This window comes from Periplaneta americana, chromosome 13, assembly GCF_040183065.1.
Source record: "Periplaneta americana isolate PAMFEO1 chromosome 13, P.americana_PAMFEO1_priV1, whole genome shotgun sequence".
NCBI classification, from domain to species: Eukaryota; Metazoa; Arthropoda; class Insecta; order Blattodea; family Blattidae; genus Periplaneta; species Periplaneta americana.
Genome location: NC_091129.1, coordinates 102,126,970 through 102,140,153, shown reverse-complemented (window position 1 = coordinate 102,140,153; position 13,184 = coordinate 102,126,970). Strand labels below are relative to the sequence as shown.

The following is a 13,184-nucleotide window of genomic DNA, read 5'->3' as shown; positions in this document are numbered from 1 at the left end:
AATATCTATTTTGAACAGATCACTTCGAAGTTGGTATTCATTCTCGCCTTAAAAAATTGATTTATAATATTTTCTATGTTTTCCTTAGACACTATTCCTATTGGTCACTTGACGTCGTTCTGAGCGGTTGTGTTCGCTCTCTGCTCCGTGCTCTATACCACAGTCATTCCATGGTTGGCTCTACAAGTGCTTCGTCTGCTCTCTGTAAGCGATGTAAGTCTAAAGTTATTAGTGGAGTTAAGTGCAGTGTTTGTAGTAACGTTTTCCATAGCAGCTGTGCAAAATTAATTAATAACGTTATTTCGATTGATGAAAATACTGTGAAGTGTTGTGTTAGTGACAGTGAACTGTGCAAGAGTGATAGTCACGAAGGTACGCTGTACGATGCTCTTACTGAAATTGCAGATGAAAACAATAAGGTTGACATTAAATTAATCCAATATATTTTGAATCAGAAGGACTTAATAATTAGTGAATTACGGGAAAGAATTGACATACTCACGAAACATGTGAATCTATTAAACATTCACTATCAGGCTACTTCTAATGTAAACAGTAATGGTTATGAACAGTGCGACACTGCGGAAAGACACGATCCTAGATTATTGACGTCGCAAGAATCATATGACAAGCAATTAAAACCTTCTATCGGAAATGTAAGTGGAACAATTAGTAAGGCTGATAATAAAGTGAATCTTGGTGTGCTCCCTCCTGAACATTCCGTAAAGAAGCTAGAAGAAAAGAATCCAGCCCAAGAATCGACAAGTGGAGTAGGTTCGAAACAACAAACGTGGTCCGAGGTTGTTCGTAAAAAGACGAAAAGAATTACCGTTATTGGTAAAAAAGCTAATAGTGATACTTCAGTTTCCAAATTGCATGGTGTTCCGAAGTACGTTCAACTTCATGTGTATCGTCTAGCTCCTGAGACCAAAACTGATGAAGTGATTGAATTTATTAAGCCCAGGGGCGTATTTTGCGGGCTACCGGGGCTACCGGCGGTAGCCCAAGGAAATTACAAAAGAAAAAGTTTATAATATAACATAATGTAATAATTTTGTATTATTAGTTTTACCATAGTAATTAAAATTAAAGTAATTGTTAGATATATTTTGTGTAATAATAGGGTCAGGGTAGCCCAAACCCTTTAACCAGTATACGCCACTGATTAAGCCCAGTTTCCCTGAAGTTAAAGTAGAAAAACTGACGTCGAGACATCCGGAACTATATTCCTCCTTTAAGGTCGATATATATGCAGAAAACATAGATTATGCCCTAGACTCAATGATTTGGCCTGAAAACTCTTGTGTAAGACGTTTTTTATATTCAAAGACAAAACAAAACACAGATCGGAATCAGAACGAATAAATAATTATTCTGTAATAAATGATAATACTTTAAATAGACGAGTGGTTAGTGATCCAGATTTGGCTAATAACAATAGTATTGAACACAAATTTAATGGTTTTAAAATATTTTTTATGAATGTGCAATGTTTGCGTAATAAGATGGAGATTTTCAATGCTTATTTATATCTCTTAAATTTTAGTATAATTTGTCTTTGTGAACACTGGCTGCTTCAGGATGAAATTGAGTTTACTGTTTTAGATGGCTTCACTGTTGCAAATTCATTCTCAAGAACTGAATTAAAAAATGGAGGCACTATTATATATGTCAAAAATGAATTATCATACAAGGCTATTAGTTTATCTGATTATTGTGAGGAATTACACTTTGAAGCCTCTGGTGTTTATATTGAACGTATCGAATTAATAATTGTTAATATCTATAGATCACCCAGTGGATCACTTGATATATTTTATGAGAAGTTAGACAATCTTTTAAATTATTTAACTAAGATTAACTGCAAGTTTTTAATTTTCAGTGGTTTTAATATAAATTTTATGAATAACTCAAAGGAAAGTAAATACTTATGTAATTTATTTAGAATGTATGGTGGTTATAGAACTGTTTTTGAACCAACCAGAGATGAGTCATGTTTAGATAATATGTTTACTAGTCTACAGCCGCATTTGTATAATGTCAAGGTCACCGATCCTGGATTCTCCGATCACAAAGCAGTTGTTTGCGAAGTTATTGAGTATAATAGGAATTTAAACTTGGATCAGAATACAACTATACCTGTTAGGAAAATCTCTAATGTTAATCTGTATGCATTTTTAAATGAATTATCCATTACCACTTGGTATAATACTATTGGCAACCATTCTCAACCACAAGATAACTTGTTTGACATATTTTTTGCGGAGTTTATGGAACTCTTTAATAATTTTTTTCCATTGAAATTGATTAGATTTACAGGAAACCATGAACATAAAGTTTATTGGTATAATAATGAACTACAGAATATGAAAAAAAAAGTTATGTGTCTCCATATATTGGCTGATAGTACTAAAGATCCCATTATATTTCAAACTTATAAAAAGTGTAATAAAGAATGTAAATATGCCATTAGGAAAGCTAAGTTGGATGCTAATGTCAGACTCACTGAAGCTTCTGATAATAAATGTAGAACAGCATGGTCCTTAATTAAATCGAAAGCCACTCAACGTAAAAAGAATAAGGAGGTTGTTACGTGTGATGAATTTAGTGAGTATCTGTCCAACCTTCCTGAGAATATAAATGCTCAGCTGGAACTTTCTGATACTTCAGCGAGTGAATTATTAGCGAACTTCAATAAGCCCAATTCGGTTTTCAAATGGAAATGTATTTCTACAGATGATGTTCTAAAAATTGTTTCGTCCATGAAAAACACAAGTAGTAAAGATTATTATGATATTTCTAATAAGTTTATGAAACAAATCATTCAATATATCGTAGGTCCACTGACTGCATGTATTAATGATTGTCTCAGTACTGGCGTATTTCCTGATGCTTTAAAGATTTCCAAGGTGATTCCCATTTTTAAGAAGGGTAACGACACGGAACCCAGTAGCTATAGGCCTATTTCGCTTATTCCTGTTTTTGCTAAAATATTTGAAACTGTAATAGAGAATCAAATTTGTGAATACTTTGAATCTAATAACATGTTTTCTAAATCTCAATATGGATTCAGATCTAATTCTAATACAACCAAAGCTGTTATTAGTTTTATCAGTTATATTTTAGAAGGTCTTTAGGACCATAAATTCAGTTCTGCTACATTTTGTGAATTAAGTAAGGCTTTTGACTGTGTTTCGCATGATGTTGTATTAGAAAAATTACAATATTATGGTATTAGAGGTAATGAATTAAAATTATTTGTGTCTTATTTTAGTAACCGTCAGCAGTGCGTCTTCATTGATGGCAATAAATCTAATCTTATGAATGTAAAATATGGTGTGCCTCAAGGATCAGTGTTGGGTCCTATCCTATTTTTAATAATGGTTAATGATTTGATGTGCAATGTCTTTGCTTATTCTGTGGTATTCGCTGATGACGCCACTTTCTTGACAAGTCATAGTGATATTAATGAATTGAAAACTCTTATTAATTCCGTTTTTAATACAGCCAAGAAATGGTTTAGTTCTAATAAATTTCTTTTAAATGAAAGTAAAACTGCATCTTTGTTGTTTAGTAGTACAGTCATGGAAAATAAGAATTTTAAACTTCTTGGTATTACTGTGGACAGCACACTTACTTGGGCAGACCATGTTGCGTCTGTTTGTAAAAAATTGTCAAGAGTAATATTTCTTCTGCGAAATTTGAAAATGTATGTTCCGAAGAATTACATTAGAGTTGCCTATTTTTCTTATTTTCATAGTATAATTTCTTATGGACTACTTTTATGGGGTAATAGTTCTCATACTAATAAGGTACTTATGTTACAAAAAAAAGCTATTAGAATTATAACTAATTCATCAATGAAGGCACACTGCAGACCGTTATTTGTAAATGAAACAATTATGACTGTAACATCATTGTATATTTATCAAGCCCTAAATTTCGTCAAAGAAAATTCACATATGTTGACACAAAGGAATGATGTTCACCTATACAACACCAGAAACCGTGACCTTTTTGGTATACCTAAGTGTAGGCTGACTAAAACAATGAATAATTATTTTATTATGTCGTTAAAAATAGCAAATAAATTTCCGAGATATCTTTTTAATCTGGAAAAGAAGTCTTTTAACAGACTTGTCTCTGGTTGGTTAATCAACAAACCATTTTATGAAATTAATAAGTTTTTTTAATGTCAACGTTGTTGAGAGTTTTTTAATTGATTTTATTGGTTTGTTCTTTACTATTGACTTTGTCAATTGCACAATGTTGTGTGCTCTGACTGTACAATACTGAATATACTGAATATACCGACATTGACTTATCACTAAAAAAATTACAGCACGAATCATAGATTATCATAGCAGCTACGACATGTTCGTACCGTCGTAAAATTATTGCTGCTATCGATTTTACAGGGATATGGATTTTTCAAATGGGATTAAGTACCGGTACGATAGTGGGGGATCACAAACATAACTCTCGCCCAAAAGTAGGCCGCTCCTTCAGAATGTTAGGGAACCACTGATTCACAGTATAGTTTATTCAAGAATGTTGAAACACTATTCTTTTTACAAGGCTAGACACGCAATTAACCCATGCCAATTAACTCATCTCAAATGACTCGAGCTGTATTCTCGCGGTCAAGGCCCAAGAACTAATTAATTCTGACGTCACACGTCATTTATTTCTCGTAAAGAAAATTTAGACGCAGCATTTTCTCTACTTTCGTTTCGTTCAGTGTTATTTTTAATAAATGCCACGCGTGGTGATTTTGTTATGAAAAGTGAGGTTGTGATAATTGGTGGTAAATCACTGACAATCGGCTCAAACAATTGAAAGTTAGTGTTACAAATAATTTTCACACTATAGTTAAAAGTGATTGACACATAACCAGATAGATCACATCTTGATAGATAAAAGAATACATACTAGTATAGTAGACATTCGAACCTTCAGGGAGGCAGACTGTAATTCTGACCATTATTTGGTGATTGGAGAACTAAGAGAAGGACTATCAGTAGCCAAGCGAGTAGAGCAACAAGTTAATATTAGAAGATTCATTATTCCGAAGTTAAAGGACGAGGAAACTAAGCAACATTATCAGATCGAAATTTCAAATAGATTTGCCGTATTAGCAAGTTCCGACGAAGTTAAGGAAGAGGTAGATGTTAATAGAATACGGGAAATTATCCGAGACAATATCAAAATTGCAGCTGAGCAGAGCATAGGTTATTATGAAGGTTAAGGGTGTTGAGAATAAGGTGCGTAGGAAAATATTTGGGGCTAAGAGGGATGAAGTTACAGGAGAATGGAGAAAGTTACGCAACACAGATCTGCATGCATTGTATTCTTCACCTGACATAATTAGGAACATTAAATCCAGACGTTTGAGATGGGCAGGGCATGTAGCACGTATGGGCGAATCCAGAAATTCATATATAGTGTTAATTGGGAGGCCGGAGGGAAGAAAACCTTTGGGGAGGCCTAGAAGTAGATGGGAAGATAATATTAAAATGGATTTGAGGGAGGTGGGATATGATTATAGAGACTGGATTAATCTTGCTCAAGATAAGGACCAATGGCGGGTTATGTGAGGGCGGCAATGAACCTCCAGGTTTCTTAAAAGCCAGTAAGTAAGTATAGTTAAAAGTACTTTCCGCAAGCTACCGTATAATAATCCATTTTAACACTCTTGTCTAGCGTTAAAAAATCTACTTTACGAATGGCTGCCTAAAAATTATATTAGCGAATTATTGTTGCAATAATTATGAAGGAACAAATCAAATGAAACAAATAATTTAAAGCATGTACTCCTTAAAATGCTGAACGTATTTTATAATTTTCAATCGATGTTTCTTTCAGTGAGAATTTTGTGCGATGGAGTTACCGTAGTAGGAGAGGCATGAGTAAAAGAACAGATTGAGACACTGGAGTGGCGGTTTGTTAATTTAAGTCGACAGGAAGCGTGGGTCATTACAAAAGTCGTATCTGAAACAACATATGACTCGTTTACTTATTTGTCCCCACACTGTAAGGTTTTAAATACGTATGGAACATAAATCAATGAACACTGCTCATCTTCGAACCCAATGAATGTTTTCATTTTTATCGGTTATTTAACGACGCTGTATCAACGTTATCTAGCCAGGCCTGGGCGTTAATACCTCAATTGAGGTACTACAGACTACCCCTTAATTCCCCACTCCCCCTACGGGATCCGGAATTTTCGTCACCCGGTGATTTCTACACATATTACATTTTGCCACTGGAACATTTTGTCACCGATTCACTTTTGTTACCACCATATTTTGTCACCAAATCACTTTTGTCTCCAATTTAATTTTCTCATCACTATTCGCCACCACAATTTTTCTCCCCTTCGTGTCGTTTCCCTTAATGATACCTATATAAAATGATACGTAATATAAAACCTCCTACTTTATTGTATTCGTATTGTTCATTCGTTTCCAAGGATACATTGATTCTTTGGATTCGAAATCTTCAAGTTACAGGATTCATTGGTTTCAAAATCTTCAAGTTAAGGTATAGTGGAATTATTTCGATTCGTAAAAAGTAATAGAGTGAGAGATAAGTTAATCTATAATGGACTTATGTATACGAGTACAAAGCACAAAATTACAAAGACCAGTATTGTATGGAGGTGTGATTAGCGTGACATTTGTAATTCACTGAGGACTATTTCCTCAGGTAAGAAAACTATTATGAAAGAACCTACAGGGCATTCGAGCCACTGAGCAAATTGGGGTAGAATTGGAGCTGCGGAATGTATAGAAGCAATGAAAGCTGAAATGGAACTTCAACGTCATCTATTTTACAAAGACATACAGTACGATTATTATTTTGGTGACGAAATCCCCTCAGTATAAAAAGATGACAAAATGTATATGATGACGAAATATCTTCGGTGACAAAATCTCCTCAGTGACAAAAAACATGGTGACAAACTGTATTTGATGACCAAAAAACTAATGAAAAATAGATGACAAACTGTAACAGTGATGAAATTTCCGGTTACGAAATGCCCTAGACCCTACCCAGCAGAGACAGTTACGTTACGAGTGTAGACCTGAAAGCAAGCTTTGTTGACAAGCAAACATTCTGATGGAGGCAGATAAAAAAGATTAAATTTCTTTCTTTCACCATGTTAATAATGTCAAAAAGAAGTGCTTATACAAATTTTGGCCACTCGATCTCAACTACGAGGGTCGTAAAAAATAAGTTCGCCAGGGGCCTTTAACAGAAAGAAAACACAATTTCATTGGATACATTACGTGAGTTATGTTGATATAATTTAAATATATTGCCAAAATATATTATGCCTTTTTAAAATTTATAATGACTTTTTCAAACATTATTGTGCCTTTTTCACGTTTTATTGGCTTTTTTGCCTGCCTATTTTAACTATTATAAATGTCTAAACATCCGGGTTCTAATAATTATTATTGTAAGAGAAAAATTTAGATGTGTTTAGTTACATCTAATTCTAAGAGTTAAACAATTACAATTTGGTGTTAAATAAGATAATTTGGACCAAAGAAATGATTAACATAATGAAGGAAAATTGATATATTAAAAATAAAAATCATATTCTACAAAAGTAATATTTGAAGAAAGATCATATTCTAGAGAGGAAAAGGAGTCATTTGATATTCAGCTTTTGAAAGTAGTCAATGTCCGACAGCCCTTTACACTATGTACTGTAGGCCTACACTAAGATACGCTATTTTTACTATTTACATTATCATAAAATGTGTGGGCTTATATTGATGCAATATAATGCCCTATTATTATTATTATTATTATTATTATTATTATTATTATTATTATTATTATTATTATTATTATTGGATTGTTTACTGAATTGCTATTATTTATACTTGCTATGTATTTTTATACTGGTTAGGTGGAATAGAAGGCCTTATGGTCTTAACTCTGTCAGTAAAGATAAATCAATTAAATAAATTAATAAATAATTTAAATTATACTAAAGGTCATTCCAGTATCAGTCCTTACATTACTATAATGCATTGTGAACAATCTACGAGGTCTAGTTTTGAATCATGTATAGAACGGCAACTGCAGCACAAACAAAAGCAAGTGTTCCCTGATAGTACTTAAGGCACGCGCCAAACATAACGTCATGTCAATAGTCAATGAACAACTAACCTTATCTCCGTACGCCCTGGGACAGATACGGTTTTAATTCATAATAAACTAAAAAAAAAACCTGACAATCAAATAGCAGCCATGTAAGTACGAAGTATAGAACAATTTTTCACTCCTTATGAATAACATAAATGCTGTTGGAGTAACGTATATTTTGATATCACACCAATTAAATGGAATGATAAATTGGCACTGGATCAAAAAATGAATGAAAATTGCACGAAAAACTTAAGTATTTCGATAAAATTAATACTATAGCCACGTTTACAATTCTTATGACATGTTCATGGGATTGAAGTCAGTCCTCTAAAATGAAAAGATCTCAGCTAACTGAGCTACAGTTGGGTCTCCAGCAATATTACTGCAGACTTTTCAAATATTTTCCACGACAAACTTGCGATGTCTCTTGTTAATCTACGTACTAGACAACGCATATGCTAAGCCTATATAATAAATCTTCAACTATGACAAGAACACAGTATCAAACTTTGTATTCGTTAGATGGCTCGTGATGAAATAAACTCAACATATCCAAATCTGAAAAAGGACCCATTGTATTACGCCGGATGCGTTGATGATAACCGACAAGTTGAGGGCGTGTACTCCTAGACCACTGACTTCAAATATGAATCGGACACATATAGAACAAGCGCACGTCCACAACACTGCAATTTATCACAGGAAGTTATTTATGTGGATTACAGATAACCATAAATGCAATTCCAAGTGCTGGAATTTACAGCTCCTGATATGACGGTGTTATCACGGGTGACATCTCGGAAATAGCGGAAGCGACAAAAGACGAGGCATAATATACAATATCGTGCTCACTGAAGACTGGATGGAGTGCTAGTTATACGTAGCTAGAGTCGACGGCAATTCGGAAGGCGGTAGTCTGCTACCGTTTGCGTCGAGAGAGACAGATAGAGAGAGCAAGGCAGCGTACAACATTACCACATCGTACTTCACGCGCACTTGCAATACAAATAGCGCAGGAGAGAATTTAAATTATCAAAAGACAATAATGACCTCAGCCGTTGATTACTGTAAGCACGATACCAAACAAACCCTCTTTCCTTCACTAACAATATTTTTTGCACTGTTCTCAATCCCACTTCTGCAGTCGTTTCTTGCGCGTTGGCAACGTTGCAGCAGCATCAAGATGGCCGGCAGCGTTCTGCTCGACAACGTTTTTAAAATAATTATACATCTTAAACACTATTTTCCGCACCTGCCTGTGCAATACTTGTCTTTTTACAGTCTCTTCTTTCATTTATTTATCTTACACCCACACAGTAAACATTAATTTTACTTATTCAATGTATTGAAACACTCACACATGAACAAACGAACTCGGGAAGTGCTTGTAATAGACTGATTCCGATTGGTTCTAATGTACAAGCTTGTGACGTCACATACCAGAAATAATACGGCGCATATAGCAGCTGACCGCCTTCCGAAATGCCGTCTAGTCTAACAGTATGGAAGGTCAACGAATTGATTCCATGGACGAATGGAGCTTCTTTCACAATAGTACCTTCCTGATCGTCTACGGCAGTGGTCGTCAGCACTCGCTGAAATGGGTAACGGGTAAGCAGTGTATCGCAATATGCTCCATGGGGCAGAAGGGAGAGGCAGAAATCATACCCACCAGCAGCCACGGATGCATGCTATAGTCCCGTCGCTCTTATTTCCGGTAGCCAATCACGTTTCAGGTCGGCTACATTTAAACGTTTGCGTCTTGATATTCGCTGCTGATGACATTGTGCACATACTAAGGCTCGATAAATACTTAATATAATCCCTCGCCATTTTGGCTCTTTCGTTGGCGTTCGCAGAAAGCACACGTTGCGTTTGATTTATTATCATAGGAGCTACGACATGATAATGTTTAACGGTACGGCAAATAGATTCCTCGTCTGGTAGCTCGGCAACGAAAGAACAAAAATGGCAAACGATACTACTTACCTAGACTTTCTAGAGCCTTCGCGTCCTAAGGCGTAAGCAAAGAGGAGGAGTCACGCCGGAAATAACAGCGACGCGGCTATAGCGCAATGTCTTATCCGCGGGTAAGAATCTTGAAGTAGTAAAGCATGGTAAAATATTGTACCTACGTCACTAATCTACATTCTTCCATTATTTGTCTTCCCGTTCATCTGTCTCTTATACACCGTTTCCCAAAATGATTACGTTTCAATGTTTCTATTACTATGCAAGCAACTTCAAAGCCTGATCAACAGTATGGATTTTTACGATTAACTTTCAAACTAATGATAAGTATATTCGGACCCACATTCATGTTACATTTTATGCTCAAAATTACTTATATATAGAACTGATTCCTAAAGCGCGAGTCATTAGTCATAAATCACCCTTCCCTCTCCATTCGTCCCTTCTGTTCTTCTTTTCATCACGTCCTTTTCTTCTCTCTTCTATGTTTTATATTATTTATATTACCCTCCACTCTTCTATCTTCTCATTAAGATATAAAGAGAGATCCTGAGTTACTGCTGTCTTGTCGGTAGACCTCTCTGTACGATAATGCTGAAGAGATACAAACATCAAGTTATGAACATACGAATATCATAATTCCTTCTCTCCATGCAAGCTTTCTGTCCTTTCTTGGATTCGGAACTCCGTATTCTTTATTACATTTACAGTTCAAGGTTGTAACTACTGTGCACAAAGGTACAGGTTGATGTCAGTTCTAGAAGGTGAGCTGCATCTCATTCCGGTAATGGATCTAAGACGTCATCTTCTGTTACAAAAAAAGAAGCATACTCGATCAGATAATGATCGCAATTTCCTTTAAAAACCTGATTTCGCTATGTCGAAATCACAATTTGATAAATTACACAAATTTACAGCACCATTTTCACAAAGCCACCGGCGTAGCTCTATCGGTTAAGGCGCTTGCCTATCGATCCGGAGTTGCGCTCGGGCGGGAGTTCGATTCCCGCTTGGGGTGATTACCAGATTGGGGGTTTTTTCCCCCCCGAGGTTTTCCCCAATTGTAAGGCAAATGTCAGGTAATCTATGGCGAATCCTCGGCCTCATCTCACCAAATATCATCTCACTATCACCAATTCCATCGACGCTAAATAACCTCGTAGTTAACACAGGATCGTTAAATAACCAAGTAAATAAACTCATTTTCACAAGAGATTCCAAAGATAACTAAATCTCGCCAAAATGTAAAAAAATTGTACAAAATTGTAAAAATTGTAGAAAATTACTAAATTGTAAAACTATAAAAATTTGTAAAAATTGTAATTGTAATATTGTAAAATGTTGACATGTTCCACATCTTAAAGCTTCATTGCTCATGTAAGATCTATAGAATAAAATAAATGAATGGAATGAATGAATTCTACAATCCACCGCTGTGGAATAACGGTTAGCGCGTCTGACCGTGAAACGAGCAGGCCCGGGTTCAAATCCTGGTTGGGACAAGTTACCTGGTTGGATTTTTTTCTGGGGTTTTCCCTCAACCAAGTGAAGCAGAATTGCTGAACAACTTTCGGAATTGTACCTCGGACTCATTTCGCCACCATTAATTCACATATCATCATCATCATCCTCGTCGTCATCATCATCGTCATCATCAGCAGCATCACCACCATCACCACCATCACCACCATTTTCATGCAAGGATTGAGATCTTTTACCCGTACTGTTCTATGCTATTACGAACCATCACAAAACAGTGACGATTCTCTTGCACCCGAAATCGCAAAATAAGGACAGCAGATTCGGTCTCCGAAGTAGGAACACCGATCTCCTTTTTTTCTAACAAGACATGAACTCAGGTATACTATGGCTTCAATACACATTATCTCACTAGTCATAATGTTTAACTTCCTCACCATTATCATCATCATAATCCTCAACAACAAAACAACAATATTTCAAGAATAGGCTTAGTATGTTTCGGAATCAGTCCGTCTTCTAACAGGTCTACCGACATTCCTTCTTCCTCTTGGTTTATATAAAAGTATTTCTTTAGGCAATCAATCTTCTTTCATTCGGTTAACGTGTTGTTTCCATTTTCGTATATTTTCTTTTATTTTATAATTTATTGAAAAAAAAATTAGAGATTCTCTTACATTTTCATTTCTTATTTTATCGATTTTTATACAGTCATACACACTCCGCAGGAGTTTTATTTCGGTGGCTTGTATTTTATTTTCTTCTTCTCTTCCCACAGTCCATGATTCACTGCCATATACGAGCTTCGGTACAGAATGTAGTTCATAAACACGTAACAAGGTTCCTTGTCTATATTTCCCCTTTAATGTTCTTCTAATGACTCCATTAGCCGATTTTGGAGATTCATATTTACCTATACCTTCACCCTTCTTGTAGGATATATCACAACCTAGACAATTGAAGTGTGACACTTGTTCTAATATCGTATTTTCAATTTGTTATTTTTATCTTACAGGGTACTTGCCCCAAAATCCTAAAACTTTTGTTTTGTTTTCTGAAATTTTTAAATTAAAATTTTTAGAGATATTTTTCAAAGAATACGCTGCTTTTTGTAGTTTGTCCTCAGTATCTTGCAAAATCATCACATCGTCCGCAAAGGGTAATTCATATACTTAAAATAAGTGTTCGCTTGATTTTTATTCAATCTTCTCCTACCTATCATAGCTACCTTACAACGTCGTCAATACTTCCTCTGGGGATAAAATATTCCTCTGGTTTCTTTCCTGGAAATGAAGTTGTATAGGTGAAGTCAGATGGTATATCCTACCGACATTTTTATGACGAAATTTCCCCTTGTTTGTTGCGTAACTTATACGTGATCCGCAGCTGTAGTCGACTGAGAAGTCGAGTTTCTTATCGTAATGAAGGGAACAAAAAGTAACAGTTGTACAGACTAGCATGCCTATAAAAAATTGCAGTGCTACAGTCAACAAATGTATTCTATTCTAAATTATTGTAGTTATCTTTGTATCAACTAAGTGATATCGAAATATGATTCTGACTAC

The 13,184-nt window shown here is 35.2% G+C and overlaps 1 protein-coding gene across 1 annotated transcript in view; it reads left to right on the top strand.

Annotated features, from left to right (window-relative positions):
* LOC138712175 (protein 5NUC-like) overlaps positions 1 to 13,184 on the top strand; it is a 74,002-nt gene that overhangs the window by 34,217 nt on the left and 26,601 nt on the right. The gene's annotated exons all lie outside the window — the stretch shown is intronic.